Source organism: Callorhinus ursinus, unplaced genomic scaffold (assembly GCF_003265705.2).
Source record: "Callorhinus ursinus isolate GAN/ISIS: 27379988/994484 unplaced genomic scaffold, GSC_fseal_2.0 scaffold10, whole genome shotgun sequence".
NCBI classification, from domain to species: Eukaryota; Metazoa; Chordata; class Mammalia; order Carnivora; family Otariidae; genus Callorhinus; species Callorhinus ursinus.
The window spans coordinates 32,638,642-32,644,195 of NW_027397072.1; the positions used below are offsets into that span (position 1 = coordinate 32,638,642).

General features: G+C 35.8%; 1 long non-coding RNA gene and 1 other non-coding gene across 2 annotated transcripts in view; both read left to right on the forward strand.

Annotated features, from left to right (window-relative positions):
* Nucleotides 1–2,149, forward strand: part of LOC141373574 (uncharacterized) — a 12,661-nt gene extending 10,512 nt beyond the window's left edge. Inside the window, exon 3 of the long non-coding RNA XR_012379704.1 lies at nt 1,137–2,149. This is a non-coding gene — a long non-coding RNA (uncharacterized lncRNA). The remainder of the gene's footprint in view (nt 1–1,136) is intronic.
* Nucleotides 2,150–2,180: 31 nt separating this feature from the next.
* On the forward strand, nt 2,181–2,255 carry LOC112821327 (small nucleolar RNA SNORD59). Its single transcript, XR_003207397.1, has one exon. It is a non-coding gene; the product is annotated as a small nucleolar RNA SNORD59 (small nucleolar RNA).
* Nucleotides 2,256–5,554: the final 3,299 nt, after the last annotated feature.

The following is a 5,554-nucleotide window of genomic DNA, read 5'->3' on the forward strand; positions in this document are numbered from 1 at the left end:
TTCTTCTTCTTCTTCTTCTTCTTCTTCTTCTTCTTCTTCTTCTTCTTTAAGGACCATTTAGGGGCACCTGGTTGGCTCAGTGGGTTAAGCATCAGACTCTTGATTTTGGCTCAGGTCATGATCTCGGGGTCATGAGATCAAGCCCTGCAAAGGGCCTGCTTGAGATTCTCTCTCTCTCCCTCTGCACACTCCTTCTAAAAAAAAAGAATAACTTAAAAGGAGCAGAAAATGTTTGTGAACCTTATTTTTAAAACATTCAAGATGAAACTAGTGTTACTGACTTCAGTAACAAGAACTTATGTTCTGGGGTGATTATTAAGGTATGAACATCTGTTCTTCTCTCAGGCAGTACTTTCTAGCCTGTCTTTGCTTGCTATATTTGTGATGTGGAATTTAAGGTAAGGGGAGTGGAGACAGGAGTGGAGAAGTGAGAAGAGAAGGGGGATAAGTTAGCCAGAAAGGAGCTAAGTCAACCTTTAAAGTGTTGGAAGAAAGGGAGAAGGGAGATGACCAAAAGCCCAATAAACTGGGTTCTAGAGAAAGAGTGTGGAGGTTATATGTGAGACTAGAGGAAACAGAATGGAACTCAAGGGGGGCTCCATAACCATAAATGGGGTCCTCTGATGTTCTTTGAGAGCCATAAATGTAAATAAAGGTTGGAATACCTTTTTAAAATTACTGTGATCCTGAGCAGAATCTGAAGTGTGTGGGAACCTCAGAACTTATTAGGGTCACAAGAAGAATGCGAATGAGAAATTTGGCAATGGTTCTGAACTGCTAAAAATGTTATCTGCTCATCCTAAGAAGTCATGACACAGAAACAGCTTTCAAATCTTTTATAACTTAATTTACATTGCTTTTTAGAGCTTCTGTATGTTTTCACATTTATATCTTATGTTACCTTTGGAATGATTCCTTAAATTGTTATCATCCATAATTTACAGATGGGGAAATTGAAGCTTAGAGAAGTGAAAGCCAGAAACAGATCAGGATTAATGATTAGTTCCAGTCAATTGAACATCTACTGAGCCTTGCTTACTGAGATTCAGGTTGTGCTATATAGTGGGGACATAAAAATGATGAAAATGTGCATGCCATCCTCAGCCATTACACCATTCTTTCTTTACTTTTTCCAGTTCTCTCAGAGAGGATTGATATCTCCTCTAAGCCTGGGCCAGGCTGGTTCATAACAAGATCCAACTCGGAGCATCACTGACACAAACAGCAAGTTTACAGGAAGAATCGGTTCCAGGGCACTCTGACTGTTTCATGCATGTGATGTAGTCATCAGAATTGCAAGACAAGGAAGAGATGGGAACTCTTATGCGCTATTGAGTGGAGATTAAATTGGTACAATTACATTGGAAGGCAATTTGGCAAAATCTATGAAAACAAAAGATGCCCTTACCTTACAATCTAACAATTCCACTTCGCTATATATATCCAAGAAACTCTCCCTTAAATACATAAGGACACATGTAAATGATTATTCAGTGAAGCATCCTGTATAACAGGACAATAATTGGAAACAACCTAAATGTTCATCAACCTGAGAGTGGTTAAGTAAATTGTTGTATGATCACACAGAGGAATACTATATGGTAGTTAAAATACATGAACTAGAACTGGAGCTATAATATGCATCAATCTCAAAAAATAGACTATCTAGTGAACACAAGAAAGTAGAGGAGATACATAAAGCATGCTATCATTTATATTAACTTTAGACCCATGAAACAATAGTACATATTTCTATGTGTGATAAACATTTTAAAATATTCACAGTAATAATAACTCCCAAATTCAGGATAGTTGTTACCTCTGCTGAAGAAGGATAATGACAAGAGTTTGCAGAGGACTTTAGCCAAATATGGCAAATATGGCAAAAAGTAAATATTTGACAAAATTTGGTTGGAAAGGCGAGTTCATATTATTATTTTCTATACCCTATATGCTTGAAATATTTCATTTAAAAGTATATAGGGGTCTTCAACCCTGGAATTCTGGGATTTTTTTTTTCTTTGTGCAGAAATTTCTTTTTTTTCTTTTTCTCATGTTGAAATTCCATCCATTTTTTGATATTTAATTCAAGTCTCACTACCTTATTGAGAACTTCTGTGACAATCTTGTCAGTCTATACAATGCTTTATAAAATTCTATAGGTCTATAAAATTCTCTTTATTCTATGATGATTTTATCAAAATGACTTTCATTCTTCTGAGTATGCTTAAGCCACATATTAGATACTGAGAAAGAGTAGAAAAATAATAAAATTCTCTTGTACACTATGTTTGTATGACCAGAATTCTTTCATGTTGTTGCTTAAACATATATTGCCTTGCATTAATATTTGGCTTTATTGTACACAAACCTTGTTTCTCCAATTATATTGTAAGAGCCTTAAGAGCAGGGACAATGTCTTGAACTTTTAAAATTCTTCCCCAATGCCCAGTAGAGCCTAACCAAATACTTAGTAATGAAAAGTGATACATAAACTAATAATTATTACCCTTCCTACAAAACCTTTCTATAGAAAATTGAAAATACTAGTTGTAGCTACATTTGCTTTTATTTTCCCAGAGAGATAATAGTAATGAGCTGTGAAATGACCAAAACTCAGGCAGCAGAAGGGAAAAAAAAGAAATAACGGGTTTGTATATTACACATTCTGGATAATCAGCTCTTGAATGATTAAGTGTGGAAAATCTCTTATGACTAAAAGCAGATTTTAAAATTTTGTTTTATGCCTATGGACTTGTTTTATAGATCATTTCCAGTGCTCAGATGATCCCAGGCCAAACTTACAAATTATTTTGGAAAAACATTTCCTCTTACGATATGCTACATAGCCACACACAAAACACCTTGTTATCATTCTGCCTTTATTCCCATATTTATTGGGCTACACATGGGAATGGTGGTCCAGGGAAACTAAAACACAAAAGGTGTTCCCCCTGTGGAATCAGAAAAGGGTTTTGGAGAAAAACAAATTACTTTGAGTCTAATTTATCCTTAGTACGTCTTGTAAAAAGTGTTTGGTACTTGAGGCAACCAGGTTGCTTGAAACCTCTGAGTAAAAGGTTGGTCTATATTAGTCCAGGGTTAAAGCTAAACAGCATAGGGAATGGTGAGAGGTCTGGACTACATTGTCTCTCCTCAGAACCAAAAGTTGGGTATTGAGGCATGAGATAAATTGAAGAATCAGTACAGCTACTTTTAGTAAAAGCAGGAGCTGCTAGGTCAAAACTGCTACCACGTTGTGTCTGAGGAGTTTCCGATGAAACTTAGTACTATTTTATTAAACCAGGCCACTATCTTGTGGTTCTTTGGCCTAAGTACTCTAACACTAAATATAGTTCTCTAAATTAAAACTTACCTACATCTGTATATATGACTGCATTTTTTTTTAAGATTTTATTTATTTATTTGAGAGAGAGAGAGAACGAGAGATAGAAAGCACGAGAGGGAAGAGGGTCAGAGGGAGAAGCAGACTCCCTGCTGAGCAGGGAGCCCGACGTGGGACTCGATCCCGGGACTCCAGGATCATGACCTGAGCCGAAGGCAGTCGCTTAACCAACTGAGCCACCCAGGCGCCCCTATATGACTGCATTTTTAACACCACAGTAAACCTCAGGGAATTATGTCTCTTCTTACCCTCCTCTATTTCTATGTCATTTGTATCTGAGTGAAGACAACTAAAGGCACAAAAATATCTTGCAGTTTGGTAAGAGATCATATATTCCCTCATTTTCACTTATTTGTAAATGTTAATGTTGAAGCAAAACCCTGAAGCAAAGTGACCAGAGTATTCCTATAGTAATGAGGAGCCTTATCATTGGTCTCTGCTTTTTTCCTTTCCCTAAATAAAGTGAAGTAAGAAAAATGCTATTATATAGATAATACATATATTTAATAGATTGGGTTTTCAAAGTTCCCTAAAGGATAAGTGTTTGTAATTTAGAATTAATTTCCCATGGAAATACTGTGATTATGGTTAGATTTAAAACCTAATATATTAGTAGGTGTGAGAGGATAGTTGATTAAGAAGTTGTATCTTGTTTTCTTGTCTATAAACTTATCATAGAAAAACAAAAAGTATTTTTCCCTTCTCCAATCTAGAGGGAGGGTTAAGATGGTGATTTTCTAAAGTCTCAGGGAGGCAGAAAACACAACTGTCTGGCAGGGGAAGTGTTCCAAAAAAAAAGGGAAATGGCTTGGCTTCAGGAGAATTTGGATCTGTTGAACCCAGAAGGAGTGAGAACCAGACAAGAGTCAGTTTCCATAAATGGTAAGGATCTATGTCTACTCCCAGATAACAGATCAGAAAGGTATGCACCTCTGATGAGGATGTCAGCAAGGATATCTTGTCTCAGAAGTAGTAAATTAATTAATTTATGCTAAGCTGAAACAAGTCAAGGGTACATATTATGAACTCTAGGGTTACTATTAAGAGAATATTAAAATTATGTATAAAATTATGTGTAGTAATGCATAAATAGAAGAGAGATAGCATAGTAATTTTTAAAAATAGTTAATGAAATCAAAGGAAGGCAAGAAAGAAGATAAAAAGGACCAAGTAACCAGTAGGATAAATAGAAAACAAATAGTAAGATGTTAGCTATGAATCCAAATATATCATTAATTACCATAAATATAAATGGCATAATTTTCCATTAAAAACCAAAGATTTCCATACTGATTTTAAATATATGGGGCGCCTGGGTGGCTCAGTCAGTTAAGCATCTGACTCTTGGTTTTGGCTCAGGTCATGATGTCAGGGTTGTGTGCTGTACTCAGCAGGGAGTCTGCTTGAAATTCTGTCTCTCTCCTTCTACCTGCCCCACCCCTGCTCATGCATGCCCATGTGTGTATGCACTCTATCTCTTTCTCTAAAATAAATAAATAAATCTTAAAAAAATAAATATATATTTAATAATGTAATATTATAATATATATTATATGTGGTTTTTCAAAAGATATAAAAGTTACAATCTAAAATAATACCACAGAAGTACCTGAGGGCTGAGAGTGTGCCATGCCCCTTCAGACTAGCTGCTTCCATTAGATTTCCATAGTCATAGTCCCAATTTGAAGCTGTAGTACCTCTGGATGGGGGTGGTGCTGGGCTCTGGCCTTTTCACAAAGAGAGGTCAGGGACAGGGTCAGTATTATGGGCATGTGTATATCTTTCCAAGTTCTTTTACAGTCCCTGCTGGGACTCCCCGACTTATTTTGGTTGGTTCCTACTGCTACTTCTTTTACAAAATAGACTTTGTAGAACTGATTCGATCACCTTGTTTATTTAATGTGAGTTTGTGTCTTTTTCGTCTCAATCTTCTGAAACAGGTATATTTGGGAAAAGGCAGTCTAATAAAATCCTAGACAGAGAAAAAATAAGCAAGCAAACAAACAAACAAACAAATAAAATAACACCACAGAAAAGTTAAAGGTAAAAGAAAGAAAGACATTTTATGCAAACACTAACCCAAAGTAAGCTGATATAGCTATACAACAATATAAAAAGTAGACCTTAAGGAAAGAAGCATTATTAAAA